The sequence below is a fragment of the Panthera pardus genome, unplaced genomic scaffold (assembly GCF_024362965.1).
Source record: "Panthera pardus isolate Hobbes unplaced genomic scaffold, ASM2436296v1 HiC_scaffold_13, whole genome shotgun sequence".
Lineage (NCBI taxonomy): Eukaryota > Metazoa > Chordata > Mammalia > Carnivora > Felidae > Panthera > Panthera pardus.
This window is the reverse complement of record NW_026526688.1, coordinates 187015376-187038296: the sequence shown is the minus strand read 5'-3', so window position 1 is coordinate 187038296 and position 22921 is coordinate 187015376. Positions and strand designations below refer to the sequence as shown.

General features: G+C 38.9%; 1 pseudogene; it reads left to right on the top strand.

Annotated features, from left to right (window-relative positions):
- The first annotated feature begins 19943 nt into the window (after positions 1-19943).
- On the top strand, positions 19944-20443 carry LOC109269549 (60S ribosomal protein L27a-like; annotated as a pseudogene).
- Positions 20444-22921: the final 2478 nt, after the last annotated feature.

Below are 22921 nucleotides of genomic sequence, written 5' to 3'. Positions count from 1 at the left end.
TTATTACGTACCAGACATTGGTCTCAGCCTTTACGTATATAACTTATGCAATCATCCCACAAACCAATGAGAGAGGTGCAATTATTTTGCCATTCTACACATAAGAAAACTGAAGCACAGAGCAGTTAAATATTTTGTCAAAGGTTACTCGGCTAAGAAATGGTAGAACTGGAGTGGAGTGTGGACTGTCCAGTTCCAGAGTCTACACTTGTAATCATCACACCATACTCCTGGGATATAATATTCTTACTTTCTTAGTTTAGCTTAGCTTTCTTAGTTTCTCTAAAATAAAACACCACCACTTTTAGATAAGATTTCAAAAATAGATCTTGTTTTTATATTATTACCCTGTAGAGATTCTTTCATGCAAGTCAGGGAATTAAAAAATTAACACTCTTTGGTTCCTATGTTGGTCCAGCTATACAGGCACAAAGTATAACTGCAGGCGTCTAGTGACTGCAATACTGAGAATATTATCTGTTAGATTCTAAGTTGAGTGACAGTAACTGGTTACATTTATTACTCTAATTTACATTGATGGTTTAAAAAACCGCATATAATTTGCCATGAGAGTACGTAGGTGGTTGTTAGATATGTAGAGAAATGTGGGAATTGACAAAATAGATTTGTCTCGGTTGTACGATTCCAGTTAAGTTTTCATATAACTACTTTACGCATTGCTTGAGTAATTTGAAAATCATCTGCAGGTATACAGTATGGTCATGTCATATGGGTCCTCAGGTAGGTAATTACAATGATCCCCATAAACATACTATAAATAATCTCAACACCCAAATAAGCCTTCCTAAGAATCACCTATAGACACAAATAGAAGCATTACTAAGGAAACATTAAAAACCGGTAATTATCTTTTGGTTTCCTATAAAATTTCTATATAGAATTCATTCCCATTAATGTTAATGTCTAAGACAGTAGTTTTCACTCATTCAAAGTGGCTAATTGTGTCTTTAAAATGTAGATTCCCGGACATCCCCAGAAATTCTGATTCATTAAATCTGGACATGGCCCCAGAATCCGTGTTTTAAACTCTGGGAGTTCTGATACAGATGATCAGCCTACCACACTTTAAAAAACACAGATCGGCGACAAACGAAGTCAGGGCAATGTCCGGCTATGTCCCAAAGACATGTATGTATGCTTTGCTCAGGTAGCACCTGGAGTGAAGGCCTTTCACCTGGTCTGATCCATAGCCATTGGCTGAATGGTCAGTTTGTATCTACACAGTTGAGATACTGCCTTTGACCACTGTCGAGGAATTCAATGACTTGGGATTTCAAAAACTACTACAAGGAGGAGTTGAAACTGAACCTGGTATAGAATGAACTATCTGCTACTTACTCAATAGTTAATGTCAAGTTACTATTTGCATTATGTAAACATAAATACAGTAAATTGTTACGAGAGGTTATTAATATCTAATCCCTCCTCATCTAAGGACTAATAAAAATTATATCTAGATGAGGTTAGAGGTAATGTTTTTGTCCTGTTAATGCACAAATCATCCCTTTTCATTGTCTTCGTTTAATGGAATCTGCTGCTTGCCTTCTTGTCTCTTAGTTAATGCTGATTCTTCCACCTACCTATTTAAAAATATTTTTATATTATCTGTAATCACTCATTAAGGCCATCACCAATTACACATCTATAATTGTGATTATTCCTTCTTGGCTACTGCACAGATCTGTGTAGAATTAAAATCTTTCTCCTCTGACTTAGTGCACATGTTCCCATGTCCAGTTATGACAGTATGGGGACAGATACCATCTTTGCTGTGACAAAGTGAAAATAACAGAGACAGCCTCACCCTTTCACAAGATAAGAAGGGCTGCCAAACTGAGAAATGCCCAAAACAGTTTCCTACAATGGGCAGAAGGTTTTACTTTTTCAGTATGTGTTACATAATCCAATGCCCAAATGGATGCTGCTATTTAAACATACCATTTCCTCCTCTGTGTGGGTTTTACGAGTTTAGTTTATATTACCATGTTGGTTCTTTTGTGACACAGAGTTGCATCAAAATCTACTTGTTGGGGTTGCAGTTTGTAGTGGAAAATACATTTTTAGTATCTTTGGAAAACTTGGAATTTTACCGAGTAGTTTGTTTTTTTTTTTTTAAGTGGGTTTAGGAAAAAGGATAGGTCTTCAACATGCCAAGACCTAAGAGAGACAGTTGATAATTTTTTTCCATTTATTTGTCCAGTGATCATTTCCTAGGAAAACAAATGAACCTCAGGATAAAATCTTTCTTTATATACTTCCTTGTATAGTCTTTAATTCTAAAACTTCTTAATTTGTAAAGACTATGAAAGGAAGAGTCAGGAAGTTACTCATGTGCTTCTGCACCAGGCACCTTTTTTAAGAAAGTGGGGGAAGGAACACCTAAGGGGCTCAGTCAGTTAAGCATCAGACACTTGATTTCAGCTCAGGTCATGATCTCATGGTTTGTGAGTTTGAACCCCACACTGGGGTCTGAGCTGACAACCCAGAGCCTACTTGGGATTGTCTCCCCCCCCCCCAACCTCTCCCCTGTTTGCTCTTTAGCTCTCTCTCTCAAAAATAAAAATAAACTTAAAAAAAAGTGGGGGAAGAAATCATGTTATCCTTAGTACAAAGAAAGCAAAGTAAAATCTGTCTTTCCCATTATGTTTTTCAACCAAAACAAACATTCTGCTCTAACCTTAAATTCATCCTAGTCACATTCTGACTGATAACAGAGTTTCAGAAGCAGCTGTCTTGTTTTTATCCCCTCAGACACATACTTTATTCCTTAAATTCTACACTACTTACTATTTTGAGGTATCTGCCCATTCTCAAGATTCTATAGCTTTTGTTCTGCCCACTTGTGTGAAATTTGGGGAGTACATTTCTGCTTTAGCCTTGAAATTTCTTTGCTCAGTTGAAAGTTTCAGAGCCAACATTTGTATTTTCGACAGTTATTTTCAGAGCAAAGAAACCCTTCAGTTTGATTAAAGACAAAATAAAATTGCAATTTTTTTCTAAAAAACAAAAAAAGGGTTCAAAAGATCAATGGAATATTGGTTCATTAGTTATGACAAATATGCCATAGTAATGTAAGATATTAGTATGAAGGAAAACTGGCTGTAGGTTTAATGAAACTATCTGTACTATCCTTGCAACTTTTCTATAAATCTAAACTTATTCCAGAACAACAATCTTTTTTAAAAAGCTCAGTGGGTACAGAGAGCAGAGATAAGTGAGGTAGGAATTGTGTGAGACTTTAAAGATTATCTAGGCTACCAACTGCTGAGCATTGAAGTCTAAATTCCATTTCACTTTAATTACCTGTTTAAAGGCCTTATTTCCAAATATAGTCAGATCGGGGGGTGGTTAGGGCTTTGACATGTGAATGGGGTGTGGGGATGGTGGGGCACAATTCAGTCCATGATATCCCTTTTAAACACTAAAGCCCTTCACATATTGGAAAACTGTAGTGAGATTTTACAGTACATGTTAGGAGTGTGGACCTGGGATTAGTCCTGGGTTCAAATCCCAGCTCAGGCACCAGTTAGGAACATGTCTAAGTGCCGCTGTTTAACCTTATGGAGTCTTCATTGTCTCCTATGGAACATGACGAGAATAAGGGTAATTACTCGATATGGTACCGTGAGAATTTAATTCATAATTCATGCAAAGCACTTAACATGATATCTAGCATATAGTATAGGGCTTTACGAATAATCCATCTTGATTCTCCTCTAGCCTAAGAAACCCTTACTTTTTAACGTGTTTCCCATCTCCTGAACCTAAACTGTCTTCAAAGTGACTGTTCAGGTGTAACATGGGTTACACTAAGCATATCACTATCCATGGGGTTGGAAACATACATCCTAATGCTAGAAGCGACCGGCCTACGTACTGTTCTGACTCTCAGATCACCATACATTCACACTAAGCTATCCAGGAAAACCCTCGGGTCTTTTTGACTCACCAGTGTTTTTCTTTGGAGAGTTCTGCTAAGCCAGGTCCCACTCTCACCGAACTGGAAGGCCAGTTTCCTAGAACAGAAGTCATGATGACACATTCATTCATATCAAATTTGACCTTGTCAGCATCACATCTTCAACTCATTCTCTCTTTAGATGTTCATAGATCATCTTAGTTTTCGCATCAATGATCTGTTTAAGAGTTTTGTTTAGATCCACCCAAGTTTGCCGATTCACACAGGGGAACAGCTCCCCACTGGTGACCCTGCAGGCATCCGGATAAACAAAGCCCGAGCTGCAGCCTGGCAGGACACCATCCTGAAGCGCAGAGAGGCTGGGCGGCCTCTAAGGAGCTGGTAGGCAGTCATCTCTCACCCACCTCTCTGTCTCCCTGCACGGATGTTACGAGACAGTGTCTCATCATCTCCTGGGTTCTGATGGACAGGCAGCTCCGGACAGGGCACCCGCAACTAATCCTGCAATCATTGTCTCTTGTTTGGATGTCATCCTTTTTGGTGAGTAGAACAAGGAGCCAGCCCCTCTGACTTCTTCCTGTGGTTTATAACGAACTGTCTAAACCTAAAAGTGGCTCATTGTATCTCAACTGGTTGGCCAGTCAAGATTTGGCTTATCTTCTAAGGGTGGGTATGCCTCACAGTGTATGGAGGCTTCTCATTCTTTTTTATTTTTTATTGTTATTATTAAATAATTTATTGTCAAGTTAGCTAACATATAGTGTAGGCAGTATAGTCTCAGCTTTGGGAGTAGATTCCCATGATTCATCACTTACATACAACACCCAGTACTCATCCCAACAAGTGCCCCCCTCAATGCCCATCACCCATTTTCCCCACCCCCACCTCCGACCCCTACCCCCATCTCCTACCCCCACCCCCACCAACCTTCAGTTTGTTCTCTGTATTTAAGAGTCTGTTATGGTTTGCCTCCCTCTCTGTTTGAAACTTATTTTTCCTTCTCTTCCCCTATGGTCTTCTGTTAAGTTTTTCAAATTCCACATGAGTGAAAACATATGATATCTATCTTTTTCTACCTTATTTCACTTAGCATAATACCCTCCAGTTCCATCCATGTTGTTGTAAATGGCAAGATTTCATTCTTTTTTGTCACCGAGTAGCATTCCATTATGTGTGTGTGTGTGTGTGTGTGTGTGTGTGTGTGTGTGTGTGTGTACACCATCTTCTTTATCCATTCATCAGCTGATGGGCATTTGGGCTTTTTCCATAATTTGGCTAACATTGATAAGTGCTACTATAAATACTGGGGTACATTTACTCCTACAAATCAGCACTCCTGCATCCTTAGGATAAATTCCTATTAGTGCTATTGCTGGGTCATGGGGTAATTCTATTTTTAATTTTTTGAGGAACCTCCACACTGTTTCCAGACTGGCTGCACCAGTTTGCATTCCCACCAACAGTGCAAGAGAGTTCCCCTTTCTCCTCGTCTTCACCAACATCTGCTGTTTCCTGAAAATTTACCCAACTCTGATTCTCCCAGAGTTTTCTATTCCTCAGAATTGAGGACAGAAGTTACTGCAGACAACAGGCTATAGCTTATAGCAGCTGTTTGTTGCTTGTTGTCTTATTATCTTTTCATCCATTTGAACTTCCCTTTCACTCTTATCTGAGTTCATGTTATACTTATGTTTGTTTTTGTTGTTTTTTAATCTGGAACAATATGGGCTCCTTTAACTCTAAAGATTCTTCCTGTTTGTCCAAAAAGCTCTAGCCTTCTACATTTTTACTTATGAGGGGTCCACTATTGCCAAACTCCATGAAAACAGGATTTCTATACTAAATATGAAAAGAAACATAATTTCTAGCAGGCTCTTTGATTTCTCTAAATAAGTGAATTAATTCCAAATCAATGTCCCCTCAGGGTCTTTAAATAAAGCTAAAGAAAGAAAAGAAATCTGTATCACTTCAAATTATAAAAATTGATCCAGAAAACTACGGGTTTCTAAAAGCTGTGTAAACCAAGAATTAATAGCTCTACAAAATATAATCAAGTTCAGCCTTTTGAAAATGATAAAAATCAGTGACATTATTACAAGGTATATGGACAATGAAAAAAAAAAGTTCTGTCAAATTCAGAAGAGAACAAAATTGCAGAGATGCACAACAATGCTTCCTCAACCGATCTAATGGTCTTAATTATATGGTTTTGTCTCTTTAACTGAGAAACATGCTTAATAGCTACTAACAGCTCCGTTTCTACCTTAAGAGCTGTAGCTTTATCACAATCAGCTCTTCTAATTTTCAAAAGAGTTGATAAAATTTGCATTTCATGAATAGAAAATATATTTTGAGCAAACAGTTGAATATACCTTGGCTACCTCTAGAGGGACTTAACAAACAACATTATCAGCTGTCTTAAAAACTAATGGAGTAGAGGGCTTCCCTTCAGCAACACTAGAGTAACAGATCAGATTTGTCTACCCACCATAAAGAAGTAGGGACATGGACAAAACATGTGAAACTGTTTATGGACATTATAGAACATGTAGCCAAGGACTACAATCTCTAAAGGAAGAGAAACATCTAGAAGGGTGATACAGTCACCACAGCTTTCTGCCTGGAGGCACTTCCTAGATTATGCTGGAAAAGAGAACCCCAAGCAGAACACAGGTGTGCCACTTTGTTCATGAAGACTGGAAGTCAGCAAAGCCATGTGGTTGCATTTGTACAAAAGAACCAGAGATGAGAGAAGCATACAAAGAAAGAGCTCCAGGAATCTGCATGGGGATCTGCTCCAAACTATAACTGAACACTAACTTATGTATGCATAAGGTTAAATTTCACAGTCAGGAAAGACCAATTGAGAAACTTTAAGACCCCTTTAAAAAAATATTTTATTTATTTTGAGAAAGAGCACACAAGTGGGGGGAGGAGCAGAGAGACAGAATCCCAAGCAGGCTCTGCACTGTCAGTGCCAAGCCAGACACGGGGCTCGAACCCATGAACCATGAGATCATGACCTGAGCTCAACTGAAGAGTCAGATGCTGAACCAACTGAGCCACGCAGGTGCCCCTGTAGGAGCTCTTACATAGACCTGAGAGATGTTTGAGTTTAAACCAGGCACAGCAGGGAGGTCTCAATACCCACCAAGACTAGAGACCTGAGAGTTATCACTAAATGGTAGGGGTAAACCAGGCTTACAGTGAAGTCTATGCAAGCCCTTAAATGCCAGCTTTTAAGTACCAAGAAAATCCACATGTATCTAACCGTCTGCTAGAAAAAAAACTCCAGTGCTCCTTAAGACAACAAAATCTAACACTCAACAACAAAGGATCACAATGTACAGCCTTCAAGTAAAATCAACAGACTGAGAAGCCAGAAAATGCCACCCAGGAATGAGGGGGTAAAACTCAGTCAATAATAGAAAATACTTAGAAATGACATAGGATGGTACTATCAGACAAGGACTTAAAAGAGGTACTGTAAATATGCTCAATATTTTATTTTAAAGGAAAACATACACACAATAAAAAATATAAAGACTAAATTAAGTCCTGGAGATGAAATATACAATATCTGAAGTGAAAAACTTGATGGGGTTAATAGAGATAAGACTCTTTAGAAGAAAAGATTAGTGAACTTGAAGACATAGAATTAGAAACTATCCAAACTGAAGAGCAGATAGAAAAACAGGCAAAAAATGAAAAGAACTTCAGTGTTTTTAGACAACATTGTTCTAACTTACGTGTAAGAAAAAGATAAATCAAAGGAATAGCCTGCAGATTTCACAAATTTTATTGATAAAAACAATAAACACATAGATCCAAGAAATATATACACAAGGAAAAGCACAACACATAATGAAATTGTTGAAAACTAATGATAGAAATCTTAAAAGTAGTCAGACAGAAAGACAAATCTTTTATAATAAAATTATCAAGTCATCAACAGACACAACAGTCCTAAGTTTATATGCTTAGTTACATAGTTTCAAATACATGAAGACTATAATGAGAAAACAGAAAGTAGACAAATTCAATATTATCACTGGAAATTTAAACATCCCTTTCTGAACAAATAATAGATCAAGTAGAGAGAAATCAATAAGAATACAGACAACCTAAAAATCTGTCAATCTAACTACTCTAACTTACATTTATAGAACATTCTACCCAACAGCATTAAAATGTGCCTTTGTTACACATGGTCATCAAACATTCAATAAGAGAGATCACATGCTAAACAAAGCAACAAATAATTGATAAGGCCTGAAGACTTACAAAGCATGTTCTCTAATGACAAAGGAATTGAATTAGGGATCAATAATAATAGTCATACCTGGAAAATCTTCCAACATACTTTCCAAACACCACATGGGACAAAAAAGTAATGAAGAAAATTAGAAAATATTTCAAAAGGACTTAAAAGAAAAAAAAAATTAGGGGATCCATGTAATGCAGAAGTTTGAAGATGAATTTATAGCTCTAAATGCTTACTGTAGGAAAGAAGTGAAATTTCCATTTAAGAATGGAAAGGAATAACCATGGTGAGATATCACCTCACACCTGTCAGAATGGCTAAAATTAACAACACAAGAAACAACAGGTGTTGGCAAGGATGCAGAGAAAAGGGAACCCTCTTGCACTATTGGTGTAAATGCAAACTGGTTCAGCCACTCTGGAGAACAGTATGGAAGTTCCTCAAAAAACTAAAATAGAACTACCCTACGATCCAGCAATTGTAGTACTATATATGTACCCAAAGGATACAAAAATACAGATTCAAAGGGGTACATGCACCCTGATGTTTATTACAGCATTATTGATAATAACCAAATTATGGAGAGAGCCTGAGTGTCCATCAAGTGATGAAAGGGTAAACAAGATGTGGTATACATACACAATGGAATATTACCCGTCAAAAAGAATGAAATCTTGCCATTTTCAATGACGTGGGTAGAGCTAAATGTATTATGCTAAGTGAAATAAGTTATTCAGAAAGACAAAGATATGATTTCACTCATATGTGGAATTTAAGAAACAAAACAGATAAACACATGGGAAAGGGTGGGGGGAGAGAAGAGAGGAAAACAAACCACAAGAGACTCTTAATGACAGAGAACAAACCGGGGGGTTTTATGGAGGGAGGAGGGTAGGGGATGGGCTAAATGGGTGATGGATATTAAAGAGAACACGTGTTGTGATGAGCACTGGGTGTTGTATGTAAGTGATGAATATTGCACTGTATGTTAACTAAAATTTAAAAATATGAATAAAAATAAAATAAAATAAAATAAAATAAAATAAAATAAAATAATAAAATAAAATAAAAGGGATTGGCCCATAATATATGTAGTAAGCCACTGGTCTTTACACATACCACGTCATCTCAAAGTATATCTTTATCTCATTTTGACAAGGTAGATTCGGGCTAATCTCCTGACAATTTTGTTAAATAGTTCTCTGAATGTGGGAATTAAATTTGCATGGCTGTGATTCCAATTATGAGTCCCTTGTAATAAATTTATCCTATACTGAATTTTCAAAAGAAAAAAGAAAAAAGAAAGGAATAACTTAGAGTTACTAAAAGGCATCCAAAAAAAAAAAAAAACCCTACACCTAACGCCTATTTAATGGTGAAAGAATAAGTGCTTTTCCATTAAAATAGGAAATGACATCAAGAAAAAGAAAACACATACAGATTAGAAAGAATTAAAACTGTCTTTATTTGCAGGTAACATGATCACACATACAGAAAATCCTAACAAATTGGGACACCTGGGTGGCTTAGTCGGTGAATCGTCAATGGTTTGTGAGTTCGAGCTCCGCATGGGCTGTCTGCTGTCAGCACAGAGCCACTTCAGATCCTCTGTCCCCTTCTCTCTGCCCTTCCCCCACTGGTGCACACACATGCTCTCTGTCTCTCAAAAATAAACATTCATACAAAAAAGAAAATCCTAAAGAAGCTACAAGAAAGTGACCATAATCGTCAGGTGAATTTAGCAAATTTGCAAGATCAATCCATAAAAATGTATTGTTTTCTATATGCCATCAATAAACAATTAGAAACTGTCACTTCTTTCCCTTCCTGTTAATCCTGTTTTGCTTTGTTCCATTACCAATTTCCAACTGTTAATTTGTTATCTGGCCTTTTCAAATGTACTACATTCAAAACAAGGCCCTCAGTTAATCGTACCTTGGGAAGAGCCACACATTACCTGTAGATTGCAAAAATGGCCACAAAACCTCTTCCCATCAGGAAGAGTCATACTCCTTTGAAGTATGACTCTGTAGCCCTTCCCATCAGGAGACAGAGTCCATTTTCCAGGTCCCTGCAGTTGGGCTTGCCCATGTGACTTTATTTTATTAAAAAAATTTTTTTTTAATGTTTCTTTGTTTTTGAGACAGCGTGAGTAGGGGAGAGGCAGAGAGGGAGGGAGACCGAATCAAAAGCATGTTCCAGGCTCTGAGCTATCAGCACAGATCCTGATGTTGGGCTTGAACCCACAAACCACGAGATCATGACCTGAGCCGAAGTCATACGCTTAACCGAGTGAGCCACCCAGATGCTCCCCATGTGACTTACTTTAATGAACATCTGAGCAAATGCATCAGAAGCAAAGGCATGACAAGTGCTTGGGCAATGAAGTTTACGCTCGGCTTTCGAGTTCTCTGGAACCGTGGGACGACTGTCTGAGGAATCCAGAGCTAACCTGCTGATAGATGAGAGAACACGTGACACAAAGAGGTGATGCCAACTGAAGGCCTCTTGTGCCATCCAGCCACAACCATGCCCATCCAACCCCCAGAATCATGAGAAATAATGCTTGCATTATAGCCACTAAGTTTTGGAGTGGTTTATTACACAGTAATAGCTAACTGGTACGGGTTACTTCTGTTCTCATTTTGGCAGTGAAAGCAAATCACATGCCTACAACTCAAATCAATGTCCAGCGCACCTAGAAGGTGCGGGAAGTCCTCTCCTCATGAACAGTGATGCTCTGTGCCCCAGTGGTTAGGCTGTGTGTCATCTTTGTTCTTTACAGACATATATGGATATATTTAGAGATAAGAGTGACATGATGTCCAATTTTAATGTAAAATAATCCTTAACGGAAAAGGGGGAAAGGAGGAAGAAGGAAGAGGAACAGATGAAGGAGGCACGACATGATGGTGACATTTGCTGAACATGGGGGATGGACAGACAGTGCATTCATCTGCTTGGGCCGTCATAATAAAATACCACAGACAAGTGGCTTCGACAACAGCTATTTATTTTCTCACCGTTCTGGAGGCTGGAAGTCTGAGATGAAGGTGCCAGCATGGTTGATTTCTGGTGGGAGTCTTTACAGCTTCAATATAGATGAATTTGGGGAGGAGGGAGGACATAATTCAATCCATCACAGGGGGGTTCACTATAATATTATTTCTAATTTTTTCCATGTTTGAAAATGTTCATAAGATTTAGAAGATGTTGGGGCGCCTGGGTGGCTCAGTCGGTTAAGCGGCCTACTTCGGCTCAGGTCACGATCCCGCGGTCCGTGAGTTCGAGCCCCGCGTCGGGCTCTGTGCTGACAGCTCAAAGCCCGGAGCCTGTTTCAGATTCTGTGTCTCCCTCTCTCTGACCCTCTGCCGTTCATGCTCTGTCTCTCTCTGTCTCAAAAATAAATAAACGTTAAAAAAAAAAATTTAAAAAAAAAATTAAAAAAAAAAAAGACTTAGAAGATGTAAGTGTATTTTGGTGACTCTGTGTTTATACTTTATTTAGTGAGAAACAGAAAGTGCTGGAAGGTTCTATGGTCCCCTTTATACTCTTAAAATCTGTTGACTAGGTACTTAGAAATTGCGGCTCAAGGTAACAAAGCTGTGAATTTGCTTTAATGTCTGGTCGTCTGCTTTCTTCCAGGTTGCTGGTATTACTGTAGGTGCAAGTCTGCAGAGAGAAAGAGATGGTAACCAGCTTCTCCATCGCCGCATCTCGTCTCCCCCATTTATCTAGAAGTGGCTTTCACTTCGGTCAGAACTGACGTGCTGGGGGAAGGGCTTATAAAAGGTTTCACACGATTTGGAACTGTCCTTTGTCGGCCTTGAGCTCTCTGGGCCTAACGCTGCTGCAGCTTCCTTGACACAGACGGACGCATATGGTCACTTGGAATTCCTTCCTTGACAACAGAAGGTCTATGGCCTACTTCCAGACTCTTCTGGTTGAGACTCCCTACTCCCACAGAGGGCAGTATTGGACAGGCCTCACAGAAACCTCTTGCCAGCAAGGTCTACTGTGAGGTCTGTATCCAATGCACAGAAAATACTTACCCGTCTTTCCCCCCCCAGAGTCTGTGCCTCTCAACTTCTATCACAACAGCAGCACTCAGCTCTGTCACCCAAGCAGCAATCTGTGTATTGGTTTCCTATTTCACGGTAACAAATTATCACAAATGATTATTATTTTACAGTTCAGGAGAGGAGATATTCAAAATCAGTTTCACTGAGCTAAAAATTAAAGAGCCAGAAGGGGTGCATTACTTCTAAGGGCTCTGAAGAAACAGAGAAAACCCATTTCTTGCCTTGTCTACCTTCTAGAAGCTGTCTGTATTCCTTGGCTCATGCCACACTGGTCTGACCTCTACTTCCATCGTCACGTCACCTCTGGCCGACCATTGTGCCTCCTTTTCAAAAGGATCCTTGTGATGCCACTGGGCCCACCTGGATCATCCAGGATAATTTCACCAGCCCAAAGTCCTGTTTGCCAAATGGGGCAACATATTCACTAGTTCCAGAGATTAAGATGTAGATACCTATGGGGCACCTGGGTGGCTCAGTCGGTTAAGTGCCTGCCTTGACCCTGGCTCGGGTCATGATCTCACGGTTCATGGGTTCAAGTCTTGCATCGGGCTCTGTGCGAAGCTTGCTTGGGATTCTCTCTGTCCTTCTCTCTGCCCCTACCCTGCTTGCTCTCTATCTCTCTCAAATAAATAATCTTTTAAATTTTTTTTTTAATAAAAAAAAAGATGTGGACATATTTGGGGGAATACATAGTAGCCTTCCCGGTTTCCTCACAGAAGTCTCTCTCACCAGGCTCGAGGTAAAGAAGGTAGCACTCTACTAGAGAGTAAATTCCATCCCTCCAGGGATGGCAAGAGGCCTCCAAAGAATTCTCTTCTCCAGGCCCCACACAAAGAGCTATCAGACCTCTTCTTTGATCCTTAGTCTGTCAGACAGATACAGAGTTGTGGAACAGATGCCTTTACATTTCTTTTACAGAGTTTGCATGCACTGCTTTCTCCCCGTTCAGTATCTTGATATTCACAGAATCATCACCTTAGTTGAAACCGAGGCATGGAGAGTTCCATTCTAACATCCTGTACATAACTATTTCCCTAAAGCAGAAACATGAAATTATAAATAGATCCTCATGAATTGTTAAATTCTTAAAGCTTGTCTTCTATTTGGTGACAGAATGTATTTAATGAGTCAAAAGGAATTTCAATATTCAAAGGTGAATATTAAATGAATAACATTCTGTAGAACACAAAAATATTTTTAGGAGAGTATTTTTGCTTCTGAAAAGCTTTTCAGTCAGTTTTACTGTGCCTTCTTGAATGAAGAACTATCACTCAACCAATCTTCTGTTCGTATGAAAAAGAGTAATTTTAGCTGGAGCACAAACGTCACCTGCAGAATAGTAAATGTGATAGGTGAGGTTGGCATACTCTATTTTGCCTAAAGAAATGTATTTTCTCATCCTTCAACTTCTCCCTCATAGTGTAATAGCTAAAGGCATTTATAAAATCCACAATATAATGGTGCCATAATTTATGTAAATACATTATTAGGCATTTCTACTCAAATAAGGAGAATGAATCAGAGTGTTTACACAAAAATGAAACTGTAGCATTTGACTGTCAGATCTGGAATATCTCTTCCATCAAACATTCCATCAAAACAGAGATGTCTAATCCCTGAGAGCCCACAAAAAAATGAGGTGGGGGCTCTATTGGTATATCGGTTTGAACTCTTCTGGGATGAACTATAACCTCAGCCAAAGTCGAGGTAGGGGGAGAAGGTAGTGGGGGAAGAGGGAGATCCAATGATAGAATGTATGGCACAGAACTCACCGGTAGGGAATGCAGCTAAACTTGAAATTTCTAAACCCAGGCACTCACAGAAGCCTTTGGGACTCTGTTTCTTGTCTCCTCCCCCCTGTTTTTCTGCATTGTTCTCTCTGGCTGCAGGGTTACATGAATGAATATGTAACAACCAAAGGATCCTGAGTCTTTACATTACCCATCAAGTGACTAGAAGAGATTTCTCTTTAGTTCAAATTCCCCAAGAGACGGCCTGCTTTGGCTTGGGCCATGTACCCATTCCTGGAGTAATTAACTACGGCCAAGAGATAACACTACGTGAGGATGGCAGCCACTGTAGACGAGAGTGAGACGGAGGGGTGCAAAAACACAACTATAGCAGGTCATTCCAAAGTGTTAGGAGAGCACAGTGCTGAATACCTAAGAGACGGTTGACATCTGGACTCCTGAATCCTATAGGTCATTGAGAATGTGTACTTTCAGGCATGTATTATGTTAGCTTCTTCCATCCACTGGAGTGGCATCTAGCAAGGCCACATTTATTTTACCATCTCTGGCTGAGGATATTCATAGAAGGATGCAGGCAGTAAAGATTTAAATACCAACCCATGTGGTTATACACTCGCAGAGGAGATAAACCAGAGCCCAGGCCATGACTGATAAACTCCCCTGCGTTCTATCTCTAAAAGTTGGTAGATTTCTTCCTGTGGCTATCGCCCTGGGGGACTCAGTTTTGTGTGGTAATCTTGGCTGCAAATTCCTGTCTCTGTAGGCACCAAGGCCTTCTGTCAATAAAACCAACCAAACCTTCCAGGCCTGCCATGGTGTCAGCTTGCAAATGAAACCCTGAAGTCAGTACAATGTATGAAGTCTCGTAAAACACCACTTCTCAAACATAGTCTGCATTCAATGTTAAGAACTTTTAAGTTATAATGAAAAATCTGCAGTGCCTGGGTGGCTCAGGAGGTTAAGCGACTGGCTCTTGACTTGGGCTCAGGTCATGATCTCACAGTTCGTGAGTTCGAGCCCCACATCTGGCTCCATGCTAATGGTGCAGAGCCTGCTTGGGAGTCTCTCTCTGCCCCTCCATGCTCGCTCTCTCTCTCTCAAAATAAGGAAAATACACTTTAAAAAAATCTGACTCAAACCACTCCCTCTTTTAAAGTTTCTGGGTTTTCTTTCCCTATAATAATTCTAAGGCTACAAAGTTTTCTTCACTTTTTCATAAAACTGAACTATTTCAGGGGATATTTTATGAGAGAAAATCATCTGCACGTCGCCTGAATCATAGTTAGAACTGTGCTACGGCAAGATACTCTTGTAGGGTTTTGCCTACACTGAAGAGTCTTTCAGGCAACATATCCTCATATGGAATCACATTTAGAATTTAACCCCATGGAATTCACCCCATAAATGTCTACTGGCAATGAAAAAGAAGAAAAAACAGGCAAAATGAGAAGTTATGAAACTTCAGCAGGTAAGAAGATACTTAGCAGAAGGGTTAAAAACAGAAATAATGAAGAAACTTTAAACATCAGTTGCTCACTAGACTCTAGGGTAAACAGAAGTTGCCTATAATTTTATTTAAAATAAGCAAAAAAGAAAACATAAAGGTATTTATACAAAGTTTTGGTTCTCATTATTTCCAAACATTCACAGAGAACTACATAGCTCTAAGTGTAGATTTTTAAAAAATGTTTATTTATTTTGAGAGAGAGAGAGAGAGACAGAGAGAGAGAGAACGCACGAGCAGGGGAGAGGCAGAAAGAGAAGGAGGGACTCTTGCCAGCACAGATTCCACCATAGGGCTCGAACCCACCAACCATGAGCCTGAGCCAAAACCAACAGTTGCACATTTAACTAACTGAGTCATCCAGGTGCCCTTCTAATAGCAGATTTTTAAAAAAGGGAAGGTTAGGAACCTGTTTGAAAAAGTCAGAGAAAGAACAGCACCGTAAATCACAAAAACATGAGAAGATATAATGAAGAACAAAGGCAATAGCAGTAGGAAGCAAACAAAACAGACAAAATGAGCGACACCAGAGTTGGTTTTCTGAAAAGGTTAGCACAGGTAACAAACCTCGAAGACGACAGAATCTTTTAAGTGGAGAAAATACAAAGTAGCATTATCAGGAATGAAATAGGTGAGATTAGTGTAATCTACTTTACGGGATGATGGATATTAGAAAGATGAGATCTTTAGGACAATAAATTAGTCAACTCTGATGCAGTGGCCAGACTCTTTCAGAAAATAATACATCTTACACAACAAGAAAATAGAGACAAATTTTAATAGTTCAAGATCTTTCAGAAAACTGAATCTGTAACTAAAAACTACCCATGAAAGATAACTTGAGACCAGGATAATAACTTCACCCCAAAATTCTTTCAAATATTTAAGAAAAGACTAACCAATCTTACAAAAACTCCAAAAATTTCAGAGAATGACTGAAGTACCACAACTCGTTTTAAGTGGCCAGGATAATTAACATACATCTAAAACCCTATAAGGAAAAATCTAGACCAATTTCTCTAGTAAATGTAGATGAAAAACCCAAAAAGTACATATGCACATAAAATGCAGTTTTATATAAAATATGTAAAATGCAGATATTATATGACCAAATAGCATTTACCTAGGAATACAAAGTTAGTTTAACATTCAAAATTCTGTCAATGTGCTTGACTATAGTAATGGAATAAAGGAGAACATGCATTTAAATACAACAAAAGGCACTTTATAAAATCCAAATCTCATTCATGGTAAAAATTCAGCTAACTTTGTTTAATTAAAAACTTTCTTCATCAAACTCAACACCCAAAAAAACAAATAATCCAGTGAAGAAATGGGCAAAAGACATGAATAAACCCTTCACCAAAGAAGACATCCAGATGGCCAACCGACACGTGCAAAAATGTTCAACATCACTCATCATCAGGGAAATACAAATAAACACCACAATGAGATACCACCTTACACCTGTCAGAATGGCTAACATGAACAACTCAGGCAGCAACAGATGTTGGCAAGGATGTGGAGAAAGAGGATCTCTTTTGCACTGCTGGTGGGAATGCAAGCTGGTGCAGCCACTCTGGAAAACAGCATGGAGGTTCCTCAAAAAACTAAAAATAGAACTACCCTATGACCCAGCAATTGCACTACTAGATATTTATACAAGGGATACAGGTGTGCTGTTTCAAAGGTACATGCACCCCAATGTTTATAACAGCACTGTCGACAATAGCCAAAGTATGGAAAGAGCCCAAATGTCCACTGATGGATGGATACAGAAGATATGGTATGCGTATACACACGCACACACACACACACACACACACACACACACACACACACACAATGGAGTATTACTTGGCAATAAAAAATAATGAAATCTTGCCATTTGCAACTACGTGGATGGAACTAGAAGGTATTATATTATTCTAAGCAAAATTAGTCAGAGGAAGACAAATATCATATGATTTCACTCTTATGAGGAATTTAAGATACAAAATAGATGAACGTAAGGGAAGCAAAAATAATATAAAAACAGGGAGGGGGACAAAACATAAGACACTCTTAAATATAGAGAACAAACAGGGTTGCTGGAGAGGTTGTAGGAGGAAGGATGGGCTAAATGGGTAAGGGACATTAAAGAATCCACTGAAATCATGTTTACACTATATGCTAACTTGGATTTAAATTAAAAAATAAATTAATTAAAATGTTAAAAAAAAACCCTTTCTTAATATCAGAGAGAGTATCTACAAAACACCTATTCCAATATCATTATTAAAAGGTGGAAGACTGTATGAGTATCAGTGCAAAAATACTTAACACAATACCAGCAACAAAAACTCAACAAAAAATTGAAAGGATTCTACACCATGACCAAGTGAGATTTATTCCTGGAATGAAACAGTGATTCAACATACGAAAAACCAGTGTCAATATACCACATTGACAGAATGAAGGGGGCGGGGAGGGGGGGAGACATGATCACTTCAATTGATGCAGAAAATGCATTTGACAAAATTAAGTACGTTTTCTAACAAAAAAAATGTAAAAAAGAACTAGGAACAGGGGCGCCTAGGTGGCTCAGTCGGTTGAGTGTCCAACTTCAGCTCAGGTCATAATCTCACGGCTCTGTGCTGACAGCTCAGAGCCTGGAGCCTGCTTCAAATTCTGTGTCTCCCTCTCTCTCTCTCTCTCTCTCTCTCTCTGCCCCTCTCCCACTCACTCTCTCTCTCAAAAAATAAATAAAAATATTAAAAAAATAATAATAATAAAAAGAACTAGGAACAGAAGGAAATTACTTCAACATAATCAAGGCCATCTACGAAAAGCCCACAGCTAATATCCCACCCAAAAGTGAAGAAAAATGGAAAAGTTTTTCCTTTAAGATCAGAAACAAAACAGAGATGCTAACTTTTATCACTTCTATTCGACATAGCACTAGAAATCCTAGCCAAAAGCAATTAGACAAAAAACAGAAACAAAAAGGCACCCAAATCTGTGCTCTGGATGACATAATATATAGACAAAACCCTAAAGATTTGAGGGAAAAAAATAAAAATCCCTGGTAGAATAAACAAATTCAGCAGAGTTGCAGGATACAATAATATCAGACACAAAAATCAGTTGTTTCTATACACTAACAACGAACAATCCAAAAATAAAATTATGAAGATAATCTCACTTACGATAGCATCAAAAAGAATAAAAATACTTAGGAATATATTTAACCAAGGAAGTGAAAGACTTATACACTGAAAACTAAAAAACACTGCCAAAAGAAATTTTTAGAAAGACACAAATCAATGGAAAGATACTGTGTTCATGGATTGGAAGGCTTGGTATTGTTAGGATGTCAATATCATTCAAAATGATCTACAGACTTAATGTAATCCCTATCAAAATCCTAAAAGTATTTTCTGCAGAAATAGAAGAATCCACCCTAAAATTCATATGGAATCTCAACGGGTCCCAAACAGTCAAAGTAATTGTTATCTGCTGAATTACGTACCTTCCCAAATTCATGTTAAAGTTCTACCCTTCCCCCCCACCACATGCCTTCCAATATAGCTCAGAAAATAACTATATTTGGAGAGAGGACCATTAAAGAGGTGATTAAGCTAAAATGAGGCCTTTGGGTGGGCTCATCTGACCAATGTCCTCGTAAGAAGAAATTTGAGTACATACAGAGACACCAGAGATGTGCATACTGAGAGGAAAGGCCATGTGAGAACAGAGCAAGAAGATCATTCGAAAGCCAAGAAGAAAGGCCACTTAAGAAACAAAACCTGCACACACATTGATCTTAAACTTTTAGCCTTCAGAACTACAAATAAAAGTCTGCTGTTTAAGCCACCCAGTCTGTGGTATTTTGTTATGGTAGCCCTAGCTAACTAACAGAGTAATGTCAAAAAAAGAACAAACCCAGGAGCACCTGGGTGGCTCAGTAGGTTGGGCGTACCACTTTGGCTCAGGTCATGATCTTATGGTCTGTGAGTTTGAGCCCCACGTCAGGTTCTATGCTGACAGCTCGGAGCCTGGAACCTACTTCAGATTCCGTGTCTCCCTGTCTCTCTGTCTTTCAACCGTTCATGCTCTGTCTCTCAAAAAACAAACAAACAAACAAACAAACCTGGAGGTCTCACACTTTCTGATTTCAAAACTTTTTACAAAGGACAGTAATCAAAAGAGTATGGTACTAGCATAAAGATAAGAGATATAGACCAATGGAGTGGAACAGACAGACCTGAAGTAAACCCTCAGATTCAGGGTCAAATGACTTTCAACAAGGGTGCTAAGACATCCAATGGGGAAAGGACTGTCTCCTCAACAAATGGTGCGGGGAAAACTGGATATCCACAAGCCAAAGAAATAAAGTTGGATCCTTACAAACCACACAAAAATGGCTCTTTCATCTGGGCTGCCAACCAGACTGTGGAAGACCTGAAAACCGGCAGGCCATGCAAGTCAAGGCCACGGCCGCCCATCAGCAAACACCAGAAGCACTCAGGAGGCCAGGGTAATGCATCACTATAGGATGAACTTTGACAAATATCATCTGGGTTACTTTGGAAAAGTTGGTATGAGGCATTACCACTTAGAGAGGGATCAGAGCTTCTGCCCAACTGTCAACCTTGATAAACTGTGGACCTCGGTCAGCGAGCAGACACATGTAAATGCTGCCAGAAGGAAGACCAGCGCTGCTCCTCTTGTTGATCTCGTGCAATCGGACTACTACAAAGTTTTGGGGAAGGGACAGCTCCCAAAACAGCCTGTCATCATGAAGGCCAAATTCTTCAGTACAAGTGCTGGAGAGAAAATTAAACATTTGGCGGGGGGGGGGGGGGGGGGGAGGAGGGAGGGAAAGGTGGGGGGGGGGGGTGCTGTGTCCTGGTAGCTTGAAGCCACAATAGATGGAGGTTCATTAAATGCTAACAGATGAAAAAGAAATACAAAACTGAACTCAAAATGGATCAAAGATGTGAATGAAAGATTTTATTTTATTTATTTATTTTTTTAATGAAATTTATTGTCAAATTGGTTTCCGTACAACACCCAGTGCTCATCCCAACAGGTACCCTCCTCAATGCCCATCACCCACTTTCCCCGACCTCCCACTCCCCATCAACCCTCAGTTTGTTCTCAGTGTTTAAGAGTCTCTTATGCTTTGGCTCTCTCCCCCTCTCTAACTTATTTTTCCCTCCCCCTCCCCCATGGTCTTCTGTTAAGTTTCTGAGGATCCACATAAGAGTGAAAACATATGGTATCTTTCTCTATATGACTTATTTCACTTAGCGTAACACTCTCCAGTTCCATCCACGTTACTACAGGCCATATTTCATTCTTTCTCATTGCCAAGTGGTATTCCATTGTGTATACAAGCCACAATTTCTTTATCCATTCATCAGTTGATGGACATTTAGGCTCTTCCCATAGTTTGGCTATTGTTGAAAGTGCTGCTATAAACATTGGGGTATAAGTGCCCCTATGCATCAGCACTCCTGTATCCCTTGGGTAAATTCCTAGCAGTGCTATTGCTGGGTCATAGGATAGATCTATTTTTAATTTTTTGAGGAAACTCCACACTGTTTTCTAGAGCGGCTACACCCGTTTGCATTCCCACCAACAGTGCAAGGGGGTTCCCGTTTCTCCACATCCTCGCCAGCATCTACAGTCTCCTGATTTGTTCATTTTAGCCACTCTGACTGGCATGAGGTGGTATCTCAGTGTAGTTTTGATTTGTATTTCCCTGATGATCACATTCACAATTGCACCAAGAATCATAAAATACCTAGGAATAAACCTAATCAAAGTTGTAAAAGATTTGTATGCTGAAAACTATAGAAAGCTTATGAAGGAAATTGAAGAAGGTACAAAGAAATGGAAAGACATTCCATGCTCATGGATTGGAATAATAAATATTGTTAAAATGTCAATACTACCCAAAGCTATCTGCACATTCAATGCAATCCCAATCAAAATTGCACCAGCATTCTTCTCGAAGCTAGAACAAGCAATCCTAAAATTCGTATGGAACCACAAAAGACTCCGAATAGCCAAAGTAATATTGAAGAATAAGACCAAAGCGGGAGGCATCACAATCCCAGACTTTAGCCTCTACTACAGAGCTGTAATCATCAAGACAGCATGGTATTGGCACAAAAACAGACATATAGACCAATGGAATAGAATACAGACTCCAGAATTGGACCCACAAAAGTATGGCCAACTAATCTTTGACAAAGCAGGAAAGAATATCCAATGGAAAACAGTCTCTTTAACAAATGGTGCTGGGAGAACTGAACAGCAACATGCAGAAGGTTGAAACTAGACCACTTTCTTACATCACTCACAAAAATAAACTCAAAATGGATGAAGGACCTGAATGTGAGACAGGAAACCATCAAAACCCTAGAGGAGAAAGCAGGAAAAGACCTCTCTGACCTCAGCCACAGCAATTTCTTACTTGACACATCCCCAAAGGCAAGGGAATTAAAAGCAAAAATGAACTACTGGGACATTATGAAGATAAAATCTTCTGCACAGCAAAGGAAACAATCAACAAAACTACACAGCAACCAACGGAATGGGAAAAGATATTTGCAAATGACCTGTTGGACAAAGGGCTAGTATCCAAAATCTATAAAGAACTCACCAAACTCCACACCCGAAAAACAAATAATCCAGTGAAGAAATGGGCAGAAAACATGAATAGACACTTCTCTAAAGAAGACATCCAATGGCCAACAGGCACATGAAAAGATGAATGTAAGACTTTATAAAACACTTAGAAGAAAAAAACTTCATCACATTAGGTTGGCACGTATAATACCAAAAACATAAGGAACACAAATCAAAATTGATCAATAGGACATCAAATTAAAAACTTCTGTGTGTCAAAGGACACAATCAACATATTGAAAAGTCAGCCTACAGTATGAAAGAAAATATTTGTAAATCATACATTGTATAAAGGTTCACTATCGAACATATAAAGCACCTGCACTTCCACAACAAAAAAACCTAGTAACGCAATGAAAAAATAGACCAAGGACCTCCATATTTCCCCACCGACACATAAATGGTCAACAAAAATATGAAAAGATGCTCAATATCACTTATCATTAGCAAAATGTAAATCAAAACCCAAATGATATATCACCTCACATCCTTTTGGAAGACTACTAAGAATCAAAAATAGAAGTAAAAAAGTTTGGATGAGGATATGGAGAAACTGAAATCCTTGCGCAATTGGGGACAATGTAAAATGGTACAGGCTTCAGGAAAAAATATTATGGTGGTTTCTTACAAAATTAAAAATAGAATTGCCATATGATTCAGCAATTCCACTTCTGGATATAAATCCGAAAGAATTGAAAA